Source organism: Ascaphus truei, chromosome 1 (assembly GCF_040206685.1).
Source record: "Ascaphus truei isolate aAscTru1 chromosome 1, aAscTru1.hap1, whole genome shotgun sequence".
Taxonomy (NCBI): domain Eukaryota; kingdom Metazoa; phylum Chordata; class Amphibia; order Anura; family Ascaphidae; genus Ascaphus; species Ascaphus truei.
This window is the reverse complement of record NC_134483.1, coordinates 391,243,037-391,267,997: the sequence shown is the minus strand read 5'-3', so window position 1 is coordinate 391,267,997 and position 24,961 is coordinate 391,243,037. Positions and strand designations below refer to the sequence as shown.

The 24,961-nt window shown below is 38.4% G+C and overlaps 1 protein-coding gene across 1 annotated transcript in view; it reads right to left on the bottom strand.

Annotated features, from left to right (window-relative positions):
* The window catches only part of SPOCK3 (SPARC (osteonectin), cwcv and kazal like domains proteoglycan 3), a 419,107-nt gene that overhangs the window by 274,319 nt on the left and 119,827 nt on the right, over positions 1-24,961 (bottom strand). The window lies entirely within an intron of this gene.

Below are 24,961 nucleotides of genomic sequence, written 5' to 3'. Positions count from 1 at the left end.
AAAAAGATATCATTGAGTATTCCTTGCTGCTTCATAGTAAATAATTTGCAACAATGATATTCTGCAAACAACACATGTTCAAAAATGTATTCAACAAGCTGCAGGAATCTATGATTAAATTAGCAAGGTATGTAATTCTGCTTGTACTGCTCTAATCATTGTATTCACGGTTCCTCTCACACCCATGGTGTACCCAAAATGATTGTTTCTACTGTATTACATACAGTACAGATATATTACAACAAAGGATATTCACAACTCCAATGGCCAACACTTACTGTATATGTTCACCAAAAGGAAGATATAATGTTGAATAGGTTAACCTAAAATGACATCTAAGAGGGTAAGCAAGGCTTTGAAATGGCACTGTGCTGCACTAGTTAAATACTGTAGCATCAGGCTTTAGATATCTGTAAAGGTGATATCTCAAGGGGATACTTACAAACCAGATAATACAACCTCAGGCTACAACTTGCAATACATCTTCTCAGCATCAAAACCAGGGAACTCCTATAGTTAGGCTAAGAAGTGTTACTGTAGCGTTAGTATTTGGCTAGGCTTGATCTTATACATTTAATATTGTAATAACCCCATCGAGATCTGGGCTGTGGGTATCTATTTCAGATGCTTTAAGACCTAAGAGGAGAAGGAGCGGCTCAGGGAGTGAAGACGCAGACTGTAAAAATTACATTCAGTTTGAAGCAGGGGAACTGGATTCAAATCCCAGTGTTGGCTGCTTGTGACCTTGAGCACCTAAAATATAGATTGTAAATTCAACAGGGCAGGGACTGTGTCTGTAAAAATTCCTATGTGCTGCATACTGCACACTGTAATTGCAAAGCACCTTGAGAAATAAAGTTATTATTAATAGAATAATGCAATATTATATCAAATGTAATTACTACATTACAGTTCAATTGTTGCTCACTAACTTTCACTTGTAAATTATGCATTATTAAAAATAATTTTAGTTAGCTTCAAAATAATGTTTTTATTGATTTTGCGACTTTACTGCTTATTGTTATATGTGGTAACGTATAAGGATTTCTGGTTATTTTATCCTTATTATTTGAAGAAATAGTCAGCATTTTATATTGTGGGTTCTTGTAATAATCTTTTTTTTTTTCAATCTAAGCACTGTACTATATTGTAAATTAAACCTAAAAATTGATAAGTGCATTTTTGGGCTCTGACTGAACTTTGCACCCTTTGTAGAGAGTAGTTTCCATTTTTGCTAGGTTGCTGTATGTTTTAACCATTGTCACATAGACAAGTCACATGCTCATAGGTTTAGAGTAATAGTTACAAATTAAAAATCAAATATAAAGAATCAGGTTACAAAGAAAACAAAATTGCCACAATTGCACACAATGTGATTAGATTTTTATAGAAAAAAATGTATTAATATTTTTCAGAATCTATAATATTAGATTTCTTAAAGGACGAATGATCCCATGCCAAACTATTAACAAGACTTAAAAATATTTTCCTTGCAAATGTAAGCACTGATTTCTTAATTTCTGATGCTATTGACTGTTTGGCATGTTTACAGTTAAACCATCAAAGTGCTTGTCATTCTTGTAAATACCCAATGGATAGCACCATCAAGAGATCATAAGAATAGATTAGCAGAATGGTCAACTGGTTTCTACTAAAAAGTCCACAACAAAATGTTAAGTGTTTTGGTTTTGGATGTGGTTTAGGTGTACAAATTCCTGTTTTTGTTCTGGTTTTGTCAAAACTGGATTTGTTTGGTTTGGGTTTTGAATGTTTTCCAAATGAGATATATATATATATATATACATACACATATATATATATATATATATATATATATATATATATATATATATATATATATATATATATATATATATACACATATATATATACATATATATAAAAAAAAAAAGATAAGCAGGGACATGCTAGAATAGCATAATAAAGCATCAAGATATGTTTAAAATAAGTATGAAATTATAAAAAAATTGAAAACTAAAATAATATAACAAGAAAACGTAAAATATTTTAAAAAATATGGAGATAACCACCTCATAAATATAAGCTTCTTATACACCTTTATTCTGCTGCCAGATGCATGTTTGTGGCTTTTTGGAAGAAGCCATGTGCTTCTTCATCACATATCCTCCTCCACCCTATATGAGACCAGATGCTGATGGAAAAACGTATTCATTCCACAAAAGATTCAATTGAGAAGTTTCTCTTTGGGTCTCTTTGATAAACTTTCATAAGCATGACTGCATTTTTTAACAAATAAGTAATAACAAACCTCAAACATTTTTCTTTAATTAAACTTTAATCGCTCCTCTGTTTTTGCAAGACAAGAGGCAAGGCTGTCTCAAGTCAATCACATCAATTAAAAATGACTTCCGGCATATGTGAGTAAAGATAGGTTCTTTCCTTAGTCATTCCGCAAAGAATCAAGATAATTCTAGAACCAAATCTAACAAATCCTCCATTACCCAGAAATAGTATCCTTTTTCCTAAAAAAAAAAAACATACGTGTTGATTCAAGCTCCTGGAAAGGCATGGTATCATTAAGCTCTTTTAGAAAACAGTGTTACAGATATTATTTAGGTATTATAGACATAATTCTGAACAGATGTAACTTAAAACTCGTTTAACTCCTAGAGGAAAAACTTTGAGGAGTAGTGTGAAAAAGTATATGAATATCTAATTAAGAAGGTTGAAAGAATCAAAGCTGACAAGCCACCTTCAAAAATGTCTTCTCTACTGACTAAGCATAATTAGTTCTTACCTATATAGTGCACCAAATAATAAAGATTTGTTCACAATTTACAACTGTCACACGATTTTCTAATAATATTCAAATTGTGCATATTACCTACATTATTTAGATTTTAAAAGTGACCAATATTCTCCTGATCACCCGAAATTCTGCCATATGATTGTTTGAAATCCAAAGCAGTGCTTTCAAGGGGACATTAGGGCTCTATATAACAAACACTAAAAATGCAATGTTGCTGTTGAATTGGTCCTAATGTAGTAATTCTGAATATAAATATGTGTATATATGAGGCTTCAGTGCCATCAGCACCCACACTGAAGCCACAACATCCATATTGTTCCCTGGCAGTCCTTTACTCACTTTCACCCACACTGAGTCTTTAGGAGCCATCTTGGTCTCTGGCGTCCTGCTTATAAGGAGGCATCACTTCCTCCAGAATGCTGCCAGAGCAAAGTTCCTGTTTGTTCCTGCCTGTGTCCTGTGATTCTTTAGATCTTCACCCTGCCTTGTTGTGACGTAGGGGCTAACCAGGCTCTCAAATAAAGGTTAAGCCCGTTTTTGGTTACCCCTGATCTGTATATAAGGGTTCAAGAGAGTTAGCTCTTGGACCCAGTAACAGTGTACTTTTTTACATACTGCATGTAATAAAAATATTGTATGTGTTTTTATCTTTCTGGGCATGTCAGCAAGCATGGATTTATAGGGTATGAGTTTATAAGGGAGGGTTTGTGGAGGAATTGTCAGAATGTGCCTAGGTAGTTGGGTTCCGGAGTTGTCGGTTCCCCTAAAAAATGTACCCGGGAATCGTGCATAATTCTCGGGTATATGTAGGCACATTGTCCCGGCAATATCCCCTCACCACTAGGGTTCTCTAGCCAAGAAAGGTAAATGGGGTACAGGGATGAAACGTGTCCCTGTAGCTGAGGGGATCCCTAAGTTAAGGGGGGTACCCCAGTAAATGCCCAGGTAGCCTCGAACCTGTGTTGGGTTCGTGGGTGCTCCAACCATAGATAAGGTTGTGAGGGGACTCTCAGAGTCCAGTCTCAGTCCAATAGATAGTGTGTGGGGAATAAAGGCTGATAGAAATAAAAGTACATTTTTCTATTCTATTCCCCATACCCAAGGCTTTAGAGATGTATTAAAGTATATTTTGTTAATACATTGTTATGTACTGTTGTGTACTGTAATGTGACAGAAAGGAATAGAGGCTGGGGCGCTCCCTTATTTATTAGGCTTGTGGTGTGGCCTATGTTGTAATGTATAACCAAATAAGGGGTAGTGTATACTTGCCCTTGTTGTTTTCTGCAGCTGGACCTGTAGAGAAGATAGAGCCCGGAATCTTCTTGTAATGACAGTAGAATTGGTGGATCGGTCAGCGCACGGGTTTTTCGCTCACAGGATGAAAAGAGAAAATGAGGGACACGTGATTAGTCACGTGTCCCTCATTTTCTCTTTTCATCCTGTGACCGAAAAACCCGTGCGCTGACCGATCCACCAATTCTAGTGTACTGTAATGTGCTGGGACTTTCGGAACTGATGCCCACACATACTGTCAGGGCTACCCATAGGTGCCAGTAAGTCTGCTGGACATCCGAGTTCAATGTAGCCAGAGGATATAGGAGGTGTGAAAGCCATGTGGGTAGCAGGGAAGGGGCCCAAGTACCCAAGTCTGAGCACAATGGCAGTCGTCCGGGCTGTAATTTGTTCTGCCAGACTTAGTGGAGCCTGACCCAGCGGGTGGCATTGAGATAGCCAGGGACGGATATGACAAACATGCGCATGTCCCTTGGCAATTTCATATTTCCCACTGACCCGGCTTTTCAGACCGGCTTGGCTCTGATTGGCTACTGAGAATACAGTAAGAATCATCTAAGCAAATGAGATTTGAGATTCCCAGTAGTAAAGACGCGGGCAGGCTTTTCAAAGATACTCTTGCGCGAATAGCAGAGCAACCGGCTTCGATTCCGAGTCAGAAAAGCCTGCCTGCCAGATTCTAAGTCCTGTTTTTAGCGCCCAAGTTCTCAAAATCAAACGTAGCGGTTCCAGAGAATCGGTGATAGCTAGCGGTCAAGAAAAGTCCAAGTTCTCAGAAGAGAAGGAAGCGGTGGTGTGTGAAACTTCACGCCGATTTGGGAACCAGGAGATTCCGGATTGAGTCCCAGTAAAACTCTTATATAGAGCTCCCTGCACCAGGAGAGTCTAGTTTTCAACTCCCAATAAGTGTTTTTCATCATTATTTTGTGTATCATAGTGTGTAAGTGAATTTATGTGAATAAATGACAATTTATTTCATTATCTTGTTTTGTTCAATGAATGATCCTGGTAAAAAAAAAGTGTAAACTTCCTGGTCTCCTGTGACACTTGTTTCCAGACTGTGACCCTGACCTTGCTATTTTGCTGTCTGCCTCAACCATTGGCTGTAACCCCGAACTTGCACCTCTACCACCTGCCTTGACCATTGCCTGTGACCCGACCTTGATCCTTTGCCACCTGCCTCAGCCCCAGCCTGTTACCCTGTCTATTCTATTCACGATTCAGGACTGTATCTCTCATCTCTCGATTGAGGTCGGTAATCTATATCCTACCTTAGCTTTGCGGGTCACTTCCTGTTGAGAGATGAGTATTGTTACAGTATCTTGGTATCAAGCTACATTGTATGTATTTTGTCCCACATATGTGAGATTACAAAGGAGTTGATATTTTAAAAGTAGGTACTTGTGAGGAGACTAAAGTGTATGCCAGACCTATAGTAAGGTGGTGTTCTAATAATGAAATGTATGATTCCTAATGAAATCATTTGATTGCATGTCCCTCTGGAAGCAAAGGGATTATTATAATTATTTAAAATTTACCATGGACATAAGGAGGCAGAATAAGGAATGCTTAACATGGATCAATTTGCAAAGTTTGGGATTTTGATGCTTAACACCACTTTAAAAATACTCTTACTTCCAAGTTCTGGGTTTTAAAGGCTGCATTGTTTTTGAAAGTATGAGAATGGTTTAAGACTTCACTAATAATTCAGAATACGCTCCAATTGTTTTTTATATATATATATATATATATATATATATATAGATATATATATATATATCTATATATATATATATATATATATAGATAGGTTCCTTACCGAGTAGATCCAGGATCCCAAGATCACGAGGCAAGAAGGAGACAGCACACTCAAAGGTACAAAAAGCAGCGTGTATTCAGTAGAAAAACCAGCACATAAACCCGACGTTTCAGATTTTAATCCAGTATCCTTAAACTCATGTATTATTGTACAGATTAAATGGTAGTGCAGGTGGGCTCCAGTAACCTGGCATACTTACACTACTTCTCTGATATTTTAGCAACCTTTCACATTATATCAAAAACCTGAATTAAGCATAGTTCTGTATATGCATCTCAGGGCATTATCAGTTCATCACTAAAACAAAGAATAGTAAATGCTGAAATTATGTTGTTCCTTTAAATTACAGTCTCCAAGAGTTGCATAATGGACCTCATGCTGTTTGGCACTTTAACATTTTTCTGTAATTGATTTCCTTATCATTAAGAATTCTATGTTAAATGCAAATGATTCCCGAGACATACAAACTATAAGGTAAACAACACAGAAGTATTTAAAGTTATACCATGCATAAATTTATATGTTGTGATAAGTACACACGATTCCTGAAACTTATTAAGGAATTATATATAGATTGCTTAACCCCCCCCAAAAGTACAGTTGTGCGAATGTCTTCATAATCAGTTCACCAAATTTGTTGTGGTATTCATTTTAATTTTGGCATTTTCAGAATTTCCAAAATTTTGATAAATGTTGCTCTTTTTGTGTAGAAATTACACTATATGAATAGCCACATAACCTTGTTTTTTTAAACTTTTAACGCATGGCAACATTTTTTGAAAAGGTTGTCATTTTTGTGAAACTATTCATGAAAAAAAGGGCAAATTTCACCTGATTCGTGAATTTAAGTGAACAAGATACACATATAACTGACTCCCAGTCCAATTCAAATCTTTGAAAGAGTCAAAGAAAATGAAAGACAATGAAAGACTAGATTAAACCAACATGAGAATAATAATTCCCTTTCGCTCCTTTCTGCCTGTCATCCATATACATTTCTTCATCTTCTTTTCCCCGTCCTCTCCCATTTGCAGGGAACTCCATTACTGTACTTCACTGCAAAATATGTTGACGCATGATAAATTATTGATAATAATTACCATGTAGGTCTGAATTAGAGGAAATCAGAAATGGTTTACATGGGATTTAAAATGAATGATATTTTCTGTTTGCATGTGGTGTTTTTGCTAACACTACTACTTGAACATAGACTGTAAAGACTGTAGGGAGATTAAAGTTTAAATTCAATTGGCTAAATGCACGAAAGTATACATTTGAATGATTTTATATTAGGGATAGATTTACTAAAATATATAAACCAGTAAGTAAGCTCAGTCACTCAATTGTGCTGACAAGAAGAGTTTGCTAGAGACATTTTGTGTGCTCTAATATTAGTGCATTATTTCATTAGTTGGTGTATTTGTGTAAGTACTCGCAAGCTGCGTGGACCCACGTGTGTCCCCGCGTAGGTCCCGCACACCCGCACTTGCCTGCGACCCGCTCCGACACCCGCTGTCGCCCCTCCGTGCTGCCGGTCTCCCTCACGTGCCTCATCATGCACGAGCAGAGTGCTCCCCACGGGAGCGGTGGATTGGAGGCTGGACGCATGGCGCATCATGCGCATCATCAACGTGCGACGCGCGCGAGACGCACCCGAGCGACGGGTCAAGAAGAGCTCATTAGCTCCATCTCCTTCAGCTGCCTTTCTTCCATCCAGCCTATCACTGGACTCTGCGGAGGTCACGCCTCTGCTCAACCCCCTGGGGGATTGGTCAGTGCCTGCTACTTATGCTCAGCTGTGTCACTGGCACATTGGCTGAGCATAGACTCACGTTACCCTGTGTTTGCCTGTGCTTAACCTGCCTTGTTCCCGTCCTGTTACCTTGTTCCTAGTTCTGATCTCTCGTGTACCGACCCAGTCTGCCCTTGGACCCTTCCCTCCCTGGAATACTGATCTCGGCTTCACCTGGCTCTCCGCACCTCTCCTACCCTGACCCTGGCTTTGAACTTTGACGATCCGCACTTCTCCAATCCTGACCCGGGCTTTGAACTTCGACGATCCACTCTTCTCCAGTCCTGACCTTGGCAATATTACCTTCCACGCTCTGGACCTCTCCTGCACCGAACACGGCAAGTATACGTTTATTCTGATCTCTCCTGTCCTAGACTCGGCCAGCAAGACCATCGTACATTCCGGACGGGGTCCCCGTGTCTGTGGCTGGTGTTTGCCTATTCCCATCTCAGCACAGGGGTCTCGTCTAGTTTGTGGTGAGCACAGCGTAACAGTTTGATAGCTTGTTAGTTGTATGTGAAAATGTAAGATAATACATTGAGTTGCATACAATGAGTGTAGCATTTTGCAATAGGGAATGTGCCCATTTGTACCAAAGAATATGCATATTTAATTAGTGAAGTTCCATGCAGAAAATATTCAGTGTTTAAGCATACAGATATAGCACCCCTGACACCTTATGGCAGATATTCTTTGAAATTCTACGTTCTCACTGCTATTGAATCCTATGGATAATCTGAGATCTTCTGCGTTAAAACTTGATCTAGTGCATTATGCGCAGGTGCAATAACCCTTGCTACATTTGTATAGAAGACATTTACACATACATCTGTTTAGCTTGTAATTCACTAATGCTATTTATATTTTAAACATGTTATAAAGACACAACTTGTGTTAGGATGCTTCAATTCAGCACAGAACTAGTCATTACTGTATTTTGTACATACAAAATAATTAGCACGTTACCCACCAAATAGATATACGTAACTTGATAAAATGTATTACTATGTAGTGTGTTTGCGCACAGAGCCTTAGTAAATTGCATGCTAGAGACAGCTACAGCAGATACAGGCTATGTTTACATTGCCCATGAAGATTATAAATATAAATAATAACTTGTGTGTTAATATTTTGTCTACGTAGTGTACTAATATAATACCTCATACTACAAATATTAATCTTATTAAATTAAAGAGCTACAATAGTAATAGATTGAGTGAAACCTGTTCTAATGACTAGTTTAGCTGGGTCTTTCTATCCTACTTTTAGTGCATTAAGCTCTAGCATTACAAGCATTACAAAGGTTACCATTTTGCTCATGCTCTTTATGATCAAATATTGTGCTTTGGTGAACCTAGCAGATTTGCATTTCAGGACCATGGATAGTACTGACAAAATATAATCATGTGTGGTAAAAAAGGCTTTAATTAGTTTTTGGATGTATAATTTGTCTAGGTGATTTATGATAATCATGTCTAGATCTAAAAAAAAAAAAGTGTGCTTTCTAATTAGAAGAGTTGCCTAAGTATCAATGTGACAATGTTGTTTTGAGTTGTGTAAGACTAAGCATGTACAGTAATGTTTCCTTTAAACAGCAAATAAAGATCCCGTTTATATAAAACCAAAGCTATTGTAATAAATCAAAACAAAAACAAATATAGTTGACATGTTGGCAATAAACTGAATCTACCTGCCAAAATCCATACATTTCTTATAAAAGCTTCAAGTCATCGAACTGAAACCCTTTTTTGTACACTGTGACAGCAAAGATATGCATCTTTCTCATTTTCATAAATCTGTCACACTTCAACTTCCTACAGCATTTGCTATTCTTACAATCATGTAATTCCAAATTATTAATATCCAATTGAATAATAAAAAGCTTATATTTATTAATAGGTCCTCATTGGTAAGCCGAGCCTCACTGCTCAATGATTCTCTTAAGCTAATTTTACGGTACCTTTAAACCATTAAGTGAATTACCAAAAGTAAAGTTGGTCATGTTTGCAGGTTTAAAATCAGAAACTTGCGAAATGGGTGAGTGTCTGCAAAGCTCACATTCTGGGTTATTCTGGACCACTTGGCCATAACTACATAGGCAATCCAAATAGAAACTGAAAAGAACATTTCATTTCAGCTTTACTTTTGGATCGAACCTATTCTCATGTTATTTCCACCTAAATATAGATTTCACCCATCCCTTCCTGTCATTGTGTTTGGTGAAGGACGCGTGTGGATGATGGTGGGACTAAGCTGCAGGTTCTGCAATGGAATTAAGAAAAAAAAGTTAGAAAAGCAAAGAAAAAAAAAAGCTAAGAAACAAAGACAGACAGAAAGCATGCAGAGTGAAATTTTCAGCAAGAGATAAAGGGGCCAAAACTTCACTTTTGTAATAAAATGAAGAAGTCCTGCAAGGAGAGACAGAAAGCAAGCAGAGTAAAAGGACCAGAGAGACACATGCTATAGAAAAGATCATACTGCAGAGGGGAAGAAAGGGAGAGACTCAGCAGTTACCCAGTCTCTAATTTCTTCTGTACAATGTTATATGATATAATATGAATTATAAATATTATTATAATATCGTCATTGTAGAGGTAAATCTCATTAAGTATGGATTGAAATAATGTAAAAAAATGTAATCGCCTTTTCCACAGTACTCAAAGAATGTAGTTAATGACTTTTATCTCTACGACGACGATCTATTAAATTAAATTAAATTAAACTGGAAGCCCATCCTTCCAATCTCACTTGAGATATCTCTGTTTCTCGAATGAGAGTGTATGGAGTATGAAACCCTCAATCCCGCTGGGATTGGAGCCCTTTCTCCAGGTAATTTGTGTCTCCTCAAGAAGGTGGTTGAGATATCAGCACTCCTCAGTCGCTCGAGGACGACTTTTTCCAAATACAGTCTTTCTATGGACCACGTGGTCATGAGAGGTGTGAGGGTGTGAGGCTGTGAGGCTCAGGACGCTTTTGGACTGGAACAAGACAGAGCTTGGACAGAAGCCATAACACTTTGGAGTGATCCTTTTGCCCAAACATACCAAAACATTGTGAGTGCGATGTGTATATTTAAAAAAGTTTAGCATGTTTAATATGTGTTTGCGCGATGGTATCTCCTGCTGTTCCCCTTTATGTTCATTGTGAGATTTGTGTGTGCAGCGCACAGCCAAAGGGAGGAGGGTTGCAGTCTTCTGTTTTTATGATACTTCAATAAAGATTTTTTTGCCAGACCTGCTATCCTCCCTTTGGCTGTGCGCTGTGCACTGGATTCTTCCCACTGGAACAGCAGCACGCTTATGGAGAGAAGGACTGGTGACGCTGAGTTGTGAGTATACTCACGGGGGCCAGCCCAATGAGGTAAGGGGGGGTGTCTCCGTGCATCCAACCCCTGCCTTCAGGGTAATTGGAGCCCCATATGCTTAAGGTTATTCCTATCAATATTGATTTCCCAGTATACCTTCTCTCCTATCATTATCTATACATGGGTCTCTGTGCTTGAGCACCATACACCAACCCCTTTATGTTCATGCCTGATCTGACGTCTATGAATGAGGGGTGATTCCAGCTGAGCCCAGGAGTTTATGAAATTAATTTTCCTCCAAGATACAAGTGGACCAAGGACTCTTCTGCCAGACATCAATTCTGCCTGAATTAACATATATTCTGTACTTGTAGATCACGACAGCAGGACTTTCTCTTACAATTTACAGAATACACCATGTCCTGTTCTTATCTCTACCTTGCACTGTAGGTTTGTTCTTCCAAAGCACACTGGGTTTCCACTCTCCTTGTCACACACCAGGGATTCACTACGCTTGATTTGTGCATGTTTTTTAATGTGTCACATTATGAGGCTTAGGGTATAAGTTGGTTCACTTTAGTTTCAGTGTTGGTACTCTTGATAAAGGCTCCATTGGGAGCCGAAACATAGAGAATACATTTCACCTTATATGCATTGGAGTGCCTGTCCCATTTTTCTTTACATTTGGGATGCTTTAGCGCATACTTGGATGGTATGTTCCCTAGAAGATCTGAATCTAATATCATGCCAGTGCCCTGTCTCTGGACCAATATACTGTTTTGCAATCACACATACAGTATATACACACACATTTATATATAGGCAGCCTAGTACTTATACTGCAGGTCATGGTTGAGCTTTAGAATGCCCAACTGCACTACTGTCACGGATGGTTGCTGGTTGCATAAACCGGTAATATATCCCAAACTGAGCTGTTCATAATTCCACCAAACCCTGGTTCAAATGAGAACTTTTCTTTCACTATTGATAACATTGCCATCTGTCCAGCGGCTCAAGCATATTTCTGTGGTGTTATCTGTCCCTGTCCTCTCATTTGTACTGTTGCTGCTTCTTGCTCCGCAATATTGTTAATATCTTACCTCTACTTTGTCATTATAAAGCTAACACTAACATTCATGCCCTCATTCTCTCCTGTCTTGACGAATGCATCCTTCTAGCTGGGATTCCTGCTTGACATCTTTCTACTTTAAAATCTATACTAAGCTCTGAGGCTAGAATTATAACAGTTTCTGAATATGTGTCTTCCTCTCCCCTGCTCAGACTCCTTGGTTACCTTACCAATAAATTCTGTGTCAGCTACAACATTTTCCTCCTTTCCTTCAAGGTATTTTACTAATCTGTACTTTCCTATAACTGTACTTTAATATCTTGATATTGACTGCACCTGCTTGCTTCCTTTGGTCTTTGTAAGGCTGTATTCTACTCTATTCTGCCTCGATTTTTCTCTTATACTGCCCCCTATATCTGAAACTCTTTAAGACCTGCCAGAAAAGTGACATTTACAAAAAATAATGTCCATGTTGTTGTAAAATGACCTACTGACCCACTGTACAGTATATGCATTCACCGACTGGACCTGATCCTATAAAATGTGCACTTCCGTGTACACATTTTGTCTTTGTATCTCTTCCAATACCCCAGTAAACACCAAAGTTAACTTTTATGTATTATGCACTTTTCTCTACTTATATTATTTCCCCCTCGGTTATGCTTTGGATAATAATGATGGCAAGTGCTGCATGCACTGACTGGTGCTATGTGGGTATAAAATACAAAATCTCGACATTAATGTTATTTTTTTTCTATTGATATACAGACATCATGCAAGTTAATAACAATATTATCGTAAATTGAAAATGCAGTTTTCAGCAAGTGCTAAATTATTTACTTTAAGACCATTATTTTGACATAAATCTGTCACATTTTATTATGGTTTCAAACTAATACAATTCTTATCATACAGCAATTGTTAGGTACAGTACTGTATGTTTTTTTATCTGAAATATGCTGTAATTCTGTGTTACACAGTACAGCTTGCCACTATACAGTACCTTAATTTTATGATGCATGGCTAAAATGTATAGCATATTAATATATTTGAAAATGTCTACTGAAGCTATAATACATGCTACTGTATACACTATCTGTATTAATTTCTAGCCACAGCATGAAACAAAGCCGGTTTAAAATGGCTCTGTGTAAAACTGAGGTCAATATATATGCAGATGGAGCAGTTTAGCAACCTGCTAAGCAAACATTTGCTCAAAATGCTTTTTTGGCCTAGGCTGATTGATATTTTGATCTCCACTTAGATTTGCACCAATGCTTGCGCTACTTACCATAGTTTCCTTTTCTGGGCTGTGCATACAATTCATTAAATTACATTTCTCAGACTTTAAAATGCAGAAAAGATGTGAAAATCTATATTTGCATTATAAAAACCACTTATACTGTCATTTTTGTCCAAATCACATACAGTAGATTATAGGGAAATTCTCGAGTAACTTTTCAGTTTAGATAAATGCCAGTTTTAAAACTACTACTATAGTATAGAGCTCTGCCCTGAACGCTTCAACTTTAAAAATCTCTACAGCATTATTTCCTTTATTACATAATGCATATTGCAGTAATAGTGTGTGAGAGTGAGTGGGATTTGAAACTTGAAAAAATTAAGACATCTATGAATGAACTCACACATTTCCAATGTATATACACTTTGCTTCTTAGGCAGACAATCTCTAAACCACATACAGGCATACCCCGGTTTAAGGACACTCACTTTAAGTACACTTGCGAGTAAGTACATATTGCTCAATAGGCAAACGGCAGCTCACGCATGCGCCCGTCAGCACGTCCTGAATAGCAATACCGTCTCCCTACCTGTACCGAAGCTGTGCGCAAGCGGGGAGACTATAGAGCCTGTTACACATGCGTTATTTACGTCAGTTATGCACGTATATGACGATTGCAGTACAGTACATGCATCGATAAGTGGGAAAAAGGTAGTGCTTCACTTTATGTATATTTTCGCTTTCCATACATGCTCCGGTCCCATTGCGTATGTTAATGCGGGGTATGCCTGTATAGCACAGATTTGCAAGTATACAGTAACTGCACACTTTGTATAAAGAACAGAGCTTTTGGATTTAGCTGGTAGTGTATTATCTGCTTATTGCTTCTGCGACCTTATTTCTGGGACAATGAAAAAAAGTGCATACTGTATACAGAGCAAACATGAAAAAAGACATTATACAGTAGTGTACTATAAACATGTAAATATTCCATGCAATCATTTTTTTCCCTCCTTGCTCATCTACTAAACTATTGTACAAATGGAGAACATTACTAGGAACAATATTTACAATTAAGTTATAAAGCTTTTAAAATGACACATTTGATAAAAATACTAGCAGTATTATTTCTGCTTCAGGTAGAATGGGGGCTATACTTTAAACTGCAATTGTGCCAATCGAGGCACTATCACAGAGAAACTCCATTTAATAATTTAGTATGCATTATTATTCCCATTATCAGATGCAAAAAGTTTATATCAACTTTGAAGTGAATTCCTTAGTGACTTTAGATACACACATAAACAGAAAAATGAATACAGCAATATTAAATGTACATCTAATAAGAACTCCTTTTATTCTTACATACAGTATATTTTTTGTATTAACTTTCAACACACATAGCTTTAGCATGCAAGCATTTTTTTTTATTTCTTCTATGACTGTAGGGAGCATGGCCAGAATAATAAAACACCCTTTGAGCATTTTAACAAAATTACTTTACTCATTTGAGACAGTGATTTGGTTCGCCGTCAAAAAATGTTTGTTTTCTGGTTTTGCCTAAACTCCATTGGCTTTGGTTATGGATTTGGATTATCTGGAAAATATAAATTTGATTAAGAAAATCCTAATATTATGCACTCTGATTTTATATATATATACACTGTAATAATAATAAAAAGTAAGTAAATACTGTGGGTGAATATTGGTGCCCATCAGCAACAAGGGTCACCGTCCTTTTTTTGGGATTTCCATGAATCTTTCTTTCATGAACATCATCACTGCCTCTTCGTGCCTTTGCTTTTCTGACCTTTGCTTTTCTGACCTTTTATGACCTCACTTGGCTTGCCTCTCTCCAGCCCTGACATCTGCCTGTTATCTGGCATCGTTACCCGCTAAAGTCCTTCCAACATTTGTTAGATCACTACCCTTGTTTGTTAAAGACACAAAGGTTGTCCTTAAATGTATTAAAGGCATCAACATTGATAAAAATACACTTCTGATTAGTCTCGATATAGAGTAACTCTCTACACCAGCATACAGCATGATGAAGAATACAATCAGTCCAAAATGTTCTAACTTCAAGGAGCATAGATCATAGCAATCCCAATAATTTCATATGTGAACTTAATAAATTTACACTAAAACGTAATTTTTAAAAAATGTAACAATAACAGTTTCCCAGTACAGCATTTGGCACTACAGTACATGTGCCCCCACATATACTAAACACTATTTAGTTTAGTGGGAGGAAGTTGCGATCTGTACAGAAAAATTCCAGGAACACACAAAACATTTGTGGCTACGGTATTTTGACGATATACTCATCCTGTGGAAAAGCAATAAAGACCAACTTGAAAAATGTACCAAACATTTAAATTCAAGCAACCATAATCTCAAATTAACTACGGAGGTGAATCCTACATCTATAAACTTTGTAGATTTAACAATCTGGAAATAAGCAGATGAACTGCATCGTTGACAATGACAATTTACAGAAAGCAAACAGCTACCAATAACTACTGTAAGGGCAGATAGTCATCACCCATATCCACTAATCCGTGGTATACCAGTTGGACAATATTTCAGAATCTGCAGAAACTGTTCTCAACTTTCAGACTTTAAAAGACAGAAGTCATGAAAACTATGTTTCTACAGAGGGGATACAGTTCCAAACATCTGAAAAGAGCCTACCATAGGGAACTAAAAACACCAAGACAGGATTTACTGAAGGAAAAAAATTACTGCTGAGCCTAGAAAATTATTAAGTGTGTAACCACATACAATGAATAGACAATGAAAAAATATGCGTACTATCATGAAGAAACACTGGCACATTGAATTAAGGGAAGTTCTTATCCCAAATCCAAATATTGTATGGAAAAGAGCAAACTATCTAAAAGACATATTTTCGCATAGTTATTTTTCGCAACTATCCAAAAAAACTTGGCTACAACATCATACAAAAGGCTGTAACAAATGCAACAATTGCAAGGCATGTGAATATCTCATGCCCCGTAAAAGATTCCCAAATGGAGATGGATCAAAAAATTATGAATTTAGATACTTCTTTGACTTTAAAAGACAAGGGGTCATTTATCTTGCAACCTGTATCTGTGCCATGAAATATGTAGAAAAGGAGAGTTTAGAAGCTGGTGTCTTTACTCAATGACTTGAACACACCAATTTCATTACATCTGAAACACTAACTTGGTGGCAACATCAAGTCTCTTAGGTTACAAGGGATATACAGTATACCACCAAACATCAGAAGAGGAAATTGGGATAAAGCCCTGTTACAAAGGAATCCAAATAAAATATACATACTTCATAAATTATCGCCAAATGGTTTGATTGAAGGCTTTGTGTATCTATATACATATTCATGTATCTATGATCTGCCTTTATCTCTATTTTTAACAAAGGATTTATATATATAAAAAATATCTCATTTATAATCATAAGAAACAACATTATTCAATTATTTTTTTGATATCCTATATAAATAATAATACCAGATGAATTTATATTAATAAACCAATAACATTGTATATATACATACAGCTGAGGCCAGATTCACCAGCACCCTGCCCTGCACTTGGAGCGGGTGGACCCTGGCACAAGTGTGGCCTGATCACAGCCAAGTGCAGTGCAGAGGAGAATTTCCCATCATGATTAACACAGCAGGGGCCCTCTGAATGGGACTTCCGCTGCAGTAATCCTACCGGGCCATCACCAGTCTGCGCAGAGAGAGCAGAAGGAAGCAGTCCCTCACTGCAGGGCTTTTACAGATGATCGAGCTATTTTATTTTTATTACAAGATATTTGTATTAGGATTGAAGCAGAGGGTCTCCGGAACTGAACAGCATTAATTTCATGTCCGGGGCTCCCTGCTTCCCAAGGTATGTGACCGGGACATTTAAACTTGCAGGAGATACCGGCACCCTATACTGAGTTTGCTGCTCAGTAGTTATAAAATGTATACATTTATTCCATCTAACAATACAAAAATGAATAAAATGGGCAACTTTTTGGACAATCTAATCCTTTTTTAAAGCTTGACACAGGACTGGATTATCCGAAATGTCGCCCATTTGATACATTTTTGTATTGTTAGATAGAATAAATGTATACTATTTCCTTTGTTCTTCACAGGACTATACTCCATTGGGATCTATTTAAACAAGGACTCCATTAACCAATTTATCTCATACAGTAGGACAAGCTTTCAAGAGTTCTCTTCTCTTCCTCAGGTCAGAGTATTGCTCTGACATAAATTGCTAGTCCAAATAAAAAAGTTATCACCTATTACTGAAGTACTCATTTTTTCTGCTATATATATGTATATCAGAACCCACTTGGTATCAGATGTATTGTATAGATATGTTGCAAGATAATTGAATGGGTGGTACTATAGTTAACCAAATCTCAAAATAGAAACCAAATGGATTCACAGATTAAAAACTTTGGTGCCCTTAGGACACAATGTGGATATCTATTTGCGGGATTTTCTTGTTAAATAATATGTCCCACCAGGGCCCTTAATGTTGCATTGGAGACCTGTTTGTCTTTTCCTATTTATTTATCTTTGTATTTGACATTTATCACTCTTTACCTTTAATTTTAATTGGTTTATATTGTATAAAATTATGATATAATGTTTAACCGTTGATCATAATATTTTATTCGTGCATTGATTTCTTAAACATTTTATTTATAATGATTTTGTTTCTTTACTATTTAAGCATTTTATACAACTGTTTAAATTATATGGATGACAAGTTTTTGTTTTTCCTAATGACTCTATGCCACAGTTACTTCCATTGGTGTACAGCTCAGCCCCGTTATAGCGCGGTCCTCGGGGGCCACCCAATCTGACTGCGCTATAACCGTGGTCGTTCTAATTTTTAAAAAAATGGCTGCCGTGCGCCCGATTGGGAGGAGGAAGGAGGAGGGGGAAGGACAGGTGAGGAGGGGGGAAGAGGTGGAGTGAGGTGCCGGCAGCCCTACGTACATGTCCCCAAGCAGCCACTGTACTTCCCCCAGCATTCCCCTTGCAGCCTCACTTCCCCCAGCCGCTCCACATCAATCCCCCCACCGATCCCCCCCCAGCCCCGCACCAAGCCCCCCCAGCCCTGCAATGATCCAGATCCAGCATCCCCACGATGCCCCAGCAGCTCCACATCGATCACCCCACCGATCCCCCCCCAGCCCCGCACCAATCCCCCCCTCATCCCTGCACCAATCCCCCCCTCAGCCCCGCACCGATCCCGATCCAGCAGCCCCACGATACCCCAGCAGCTGACACCAAAGGTAGGGGGTGGGGGGGGAGCTTTATGCGTGCTGTGAGTGTGTGCGTGATGTGACTGTGTGCAGTGTGCTGTGAGAGTGTGCTGTGTGTGCTGCGAGAGTGTACTGTGTGTGCTGTGAGTGTGTGCAGTGTGTTGTGAGTGTGTGCAGTGTGCTGTGAGTGTGTGCAGTGTGCTGTGAGTGTGTGCAGTGTGCTGTGAGTGTGTGCAGATTTGGCAGAGTGGAAAGTCCTGTGCTGATTCCTGGGAGAGACGCTGTACATGTGAAGCCCCTGTGCACCAGCTTGTGCGCAGCGACCAGTGAACAAGCCAGGAGAGCTGACGGAGGTGTTGCCAGTGTAAGCAGGAGGCATTGTGGAACGCGGTGAGCAGCCGAATATCCAGGCAGGCTGGGTGCCTGACGGGGACGATCAAGGAGAGCTGGTGGAGGTGCAGCAGAGTGGAATCAGAGAGACACGGAGAAAGATCTTGGCAGACAGAGCAAACACCTGACTCAGAGGTCGCTCAAAGAGCCAGACGGAGGTTTGTTGCTGCGGGTTGTGTGGTTGGAGGACGACTCGGCAGAAAGCTGGGGTGCTGTAGTGCCAGAATTATCAGGCACATTATATCTAAAGTTGAATACTTGCAGCGTGAAGTTCCCACTACCCACTCTACTACCCACTTTAACCTTGGAGCATTATACAGTAAAGGTACTGAGAAACTCTGGTTGCAAGTATAAGACACCAAACACTCCTCAAGCTTACCCCTGCTGGACTCCTCAATCAGCAGGCACAGATACACTGTTACTATATCTTTATTTCCATTGATCTAATTCCTACCTTATTAGCAACATGTATGCTACTAGGTGGTGCCTTGACAAAGGTCCCATTCGTGGACCGAAACGTTGGTTTTGTATTTATTTTTTTCAATACACTTGTTTGTTCAATTCTGGAGTGCTGCCTGCTGATTTCGTTTCCAAACGGTATTGTATTGCTTATTCTTCATTATAGGATCTGCACCCACACCAGTGACTATTATTACGGAGTGCTTTTTGTTCTTTTTCTATAATATATTATATATATATATATATATAGACACACACATACATATATACACACTGTTTTTCCACAATTTGAGTCACATGTAAGTACAGCACATTTATTTATTAGTATTTTCTGGGGGGGGGGGGGGGGGGTGGGTGTTTATTTGTTTTAAACATGAATCAGTAGTGAAGTTTTATGTAAAACCAGGAAAACAATATCAATAGATAAAGGAGTGCACTAATGGTAGGATTTCTCCTGTTGGTATATCTATAAACACCCCACCCAAATTATTTTATTTGTCTAAAATCCTTGGTAGCACCCACATAACATTGTAACTTAAAAAAAAACAAGGATGTGAGCAAGATATTCAATTTCTCTATAACCTTAAAATAATCTTCCAATAATCTAGGTCTTAGTGTTAAGCAGCAAGATCTTTGGGCATATTATTCAAGTCTGACCAAATATCTTCTTCTCAATCTGTTAAATAAGTGTCATACTGTACTGTATTTCAGTTCTTTTCGTGCTTGGTGATGTGTGGCACTAAATTACCTACTGAGTTAGTAGAGCACATAACATAACTCTCACTGCCACCACCATTCTAAATTCTTTCAAAACTAAAGCTGTCTCACATTATAATCTGGTCTGTAACTGTTAGAAATGCCTATAACATATATTATCTTTAATTGTGCATGCAATATCTTGTATATAATGTACAACCCTGTTCACTTAATGTAACTTTGTATTTGTAATCATGTATTTGTCTACATAGCTCTATGCCCAGGACATACTTAATATGAGAGGTAACTCTCAACTTATTACTTCCTGGTAAAACATTTTTATAAATAAATAAACTACTTTGACTTTTAAACATAACATGAAATACAGGATGATGTGAAAATACACAACCCTACATACTTTAGTGTAACCAAAGCAAACATTCTATGTTCTATGCACAGAGGAACTGCTTTTAATAACAGTAGTCGGATCTGGTTTTGCTACCAGGCCTTCTCTAGCATCTGACACTTGAACCTTGTGTATTTGTCTGGTCCTGGCAGTGTACACATTTTCCCCCTATGCTAGATATTCTGCCCATTCAGTCCTTCATTCCCCACTTCAATCATCATACAGTACTGTAAGTGCAAGACCCGGTGGACCTTTCAGAATGTAGGGATAACCTACACCCAATCCTATTTAATTAAAGAGAAAATTGATGGGCAAGCTTTGTTAACAATAGCATTATTACCTGACCCTAAGCAACCTTTCTTTTTCATTATGTACGTCTCCAGATTGACATTAATACTGAAAGGCTTGAAAGTATTTCAAAATAAGATCTACAATGTTATTGGCACAGTAAACATGATTTTACTTCAACAAATGTTGATACATTATCCAGATTTTTTTTAAAGGCTCCATCAAATCATATGTTAGAAAGACCTTTAACATATTTATATTCTAAGTGCCAAAAGTGTGTGGGTTTTCTGGAGATAAGCTAAATAATACTCACTACTAGTATCTTTCCACTGGCAGCAATCGAGTCACTGCTCCCCCACGTAACCTTCTGTTTGATCAAAGCTGTTTACTATGATAAGCCAATGGATACTGTATATTGGCAATGTGTAATAATTTATATCTTTTAAAAATATATATTATTTTATAGGTAGTTATACCATTTACTGTACCCCAATGATAGTCAATTATCGATTTATGTAGTATATGTTATTTAGAAACGACACGTTACCATTTGTGCCTGTCCTAATGTACACAATACTGTCCTAATGTACATAATTAAAAAAAATGTATTACAGATGTAACCCCCCCTCTTCCTGGTTACTAAAAGCACCCTAGGATCTGACTATAGAATAGAAGGTAAGCTCCACCAAGTGCTGACAGAGCACACTTTGTCATCAGAGGTATATAGAATAGGAGCAGGGGATTTGGGGAGGTTCTAGTCCAGGATGGCAGCTGACGAGAAGTACCAGAGCTTAGAGATAAGGAACGATTTCCCCAAAGTATAGTTCAGGTCAGGCCCTTTTTATTGTGTTTGAGACATGGACAGTATCCCTTGAGTTAGGATTGTTCGATCAGGCCAAAAGAAGCAAAAGCATGTCCCACACAAGTGAATGCAAGCGTGCCTCTGTGGGCCATGCAGAAGGCCACCAGGATGTCTGGGGATCAGCCCTACAAGCAGATCCCCACCCACAGTATTCAGTAGTCCTGAGAAAGTGGCAGTTTCCAAAATGGAAAAGTAACGTTACACAGACAAGAACAGGATCACCACAGTGAACACACAGTAACAAGGACTTCAAGCATATGGATGAGAAGGGGAACCCTGATCCACCATGTGGGTGTTACCACAGGGAGAAGGAGATGCACCTCCCATGAGTGTGAAGTGTGGGCACAGAGGGAAGATATAAATAACCATTGCTACCTGTGTGGATGAAAACACGTGCAACCATGTAAATCTGTGAATGCTGTGACTACAGTGTTCCCCAGCAAAGGGACACAAATAAAGATTTAATGTTGCACTAGAAAAACTCCCGGAGCCCATATTTTACACTGCCCAACAGACAACTGACAGCTCCTGGGAAAAGGTAAATAAATATGGATGCCTGTTATACCATTGCACTGATGTAACCTGCTTAAGGAGCTGGGCAAGGAGGGAAATTGACATACAATAATTAAGTCCTACAGGAACAAGATTAATCAGATCAAATAATAGACACACACTACTCACATTCATATCAGGGAGATTGTTATGCTGTGATACCATCTTAATTAATTTTAATTAAACTTATCCCCTCTTGGAATGAGATGAGAAGACCTCGTTCAGCTAAACACTGGGTCAAAACTGTGTACTACCAGGGAGATAAACCGACTATAGTAGGTAGTTGATGGAGTATGTAAAGATTACACACTTCACACAAAGAAATCCCTATATTGGTGCACTACATACCAACATTTATATAATAATTTTAATGGTCATATGTGAACTGCATGTACTGTCTAAAATCAAATTTTAATAACATAGTAAATGAGATGACACATATAATGTTAAAAATTAAGCAATATGTATAAATTCCTCTGGTGATTGAGCCTACTTGGTGAATGCCTTAATATGCAAACACATTGGTGCATTTATATAACCTTATAAATGTGTGTATCTCCTATCCTGTGATCGAAGATCCTGAACAAGTCCGATACACTAACTAGTATAAGGTGGTAGTAGTGGCCCAGGGAATGTCTGGTCCCGTGGCTCTAGTGTGAGATGTATCCTTCTGATGCTGTCCAGAGATGGGTGTCCCCTTAGTCAGTGTCTATTTAGACATGATATAAGTTGGTTCTGATCCCTCAGACACCTGCTAATGTGTGCTTGTGATGCTTAACATAGGGTATGACACACGTAGGTGTGATCACAAATGATACCTCAGTGATGCTTCGTGTCTAGTCACTCCATTATATATATAATGGCTAGTGATATGGGATCTAAAACATGCAATCAACCTTGTAGGGTTTAATGGCGTGATAGTCACTGGTATGGTCAAGATTTCTTCACCCCTGTTACTATTGCGCCAATGTTAGATGACACAGAGTATCATGAACTTAAACCTTGTGGTGCTATATTGATGGTGGTGTTGTAGCTCATAGGTAACACTCTTACGATTCTATGGTATATTGATCTTAAAGTGATTATACCCTGTGTGAAGTTTGAATTCCACATAGATCATTACAGGCTGCCCTGTTGGTGCAGTCAACACCAGCTATATATTTTGCTGTAGAGCAGTGGGTATTTGGGCCACCATATTGCCTGATATTAACTTGGACTTAAGTTTGGCAGCCCTTATTTTGTCCTGGTGGATAGCGTATAGGTTTTGGCAGAGGCAACCCTTCCTGCTTCTCGTAGCTGTATAACCATAGATGATTGAATCTTTGGGATGTGCTTAATAGCCTTTAGTTTGACCATAGCAGCCTCTGTTATTGTGTAGAGACCTCGGTAAGTATATGCGTCTTGTAAGTAACCGCCGTGCGTGTGTGTGACGACGTGGTGTGCACTTCGTTCTGCCTCAGGTTAATTCTGCATTGGCGGCTTAATGTAGGTATTTAGACCTGCCAGTAAGTATGAGTGTTGTTTAAACGTTGAGCTAATAGTGCAAATGCTGATGATACTACAATGTGAAAGGCACAGAGTCAGCCTGCTCCGCGTCCCTAGCTAGTAAGTGACCACCTTGAGGAGCAGCCGTGTGTGTGTAACGGCGTGCCACATGTGTACACACCGTTCCGCCGCAGGTATGTTTAATATTAACCGTTTGTTAGAGGTGATAGATTGCAGCCCTGTCTGCAGATTGAAGCACTGTGGACCTGCTCTGCATCCCCATCTATACGGAAAACAACTTGAGTAGCAGCCGTATATATGTGTTGGCGTGCCTCTTATGTCTGTTCCGTTCCGTCACAGGTTTCCTCTGCACTGTTGGTTCTTAGCTGTAATAGATCGAACCCATGATAATAAAATAGAGAGTACAATTTAAAACAGTCAGCTCCTGTTTAACATACTGATATTGCGCTCCACTATAGTGGGCGCAGGGTGAACCTGCTTTGCGTCCCTCGCTGATGATTGACTTCACGAGCAGCAGTGTGTATGTGATGGCATGCCTCGTGGGTGCACACCGTTCCGCCACAGATATGTTTCATGTTAACTGTAGTTGAGGGTAATAGATCGCAGCCCTGGCTGCAGAAAGAAGCACTGTTTTAGACAAAAAAACAATGGGCCCATATTGACTAAAGGGTGCTATTCAATAATACTTTCTCGTGTGGCAAAACAGCAATAAGTTTGTTTAAATGCTAATGTTATTTGTTAATGATAATTTGAAAACCCCACAAATTCATACTGTACTTCTCTATTTTGTTATAGGCATATACAGATGTAGCAAGCTTTATTTTAAACAATGATAATGCATAATATTGCATTTCTAAAGAGAATGTTACAACTTTTCCATAGAGATCAATGGTATTGATAATACAGAATATCACAAAGTATTTCAACATATCCCACCACAACGCAGCAGCGGAAGCAAGATACTGACAAAAGGGGAAAATAAAAAAAATGAAAATTTAATGAGATAAATGTTTTTTTTATTGGTCTGATACTTTTCTAGTGTATATATGTTCCATTATATATAATGGTTGTATTTTCAAGATAACTGGATAAATCTTTAGATTTATGTTGTATTGTATTTTTGTTGTATGTTTCAACCAAGGTGAATCGCCCTCTAGAAATTAGCACACACAGTGCTGCTATTGCTATTGATCATGAAACACATTATC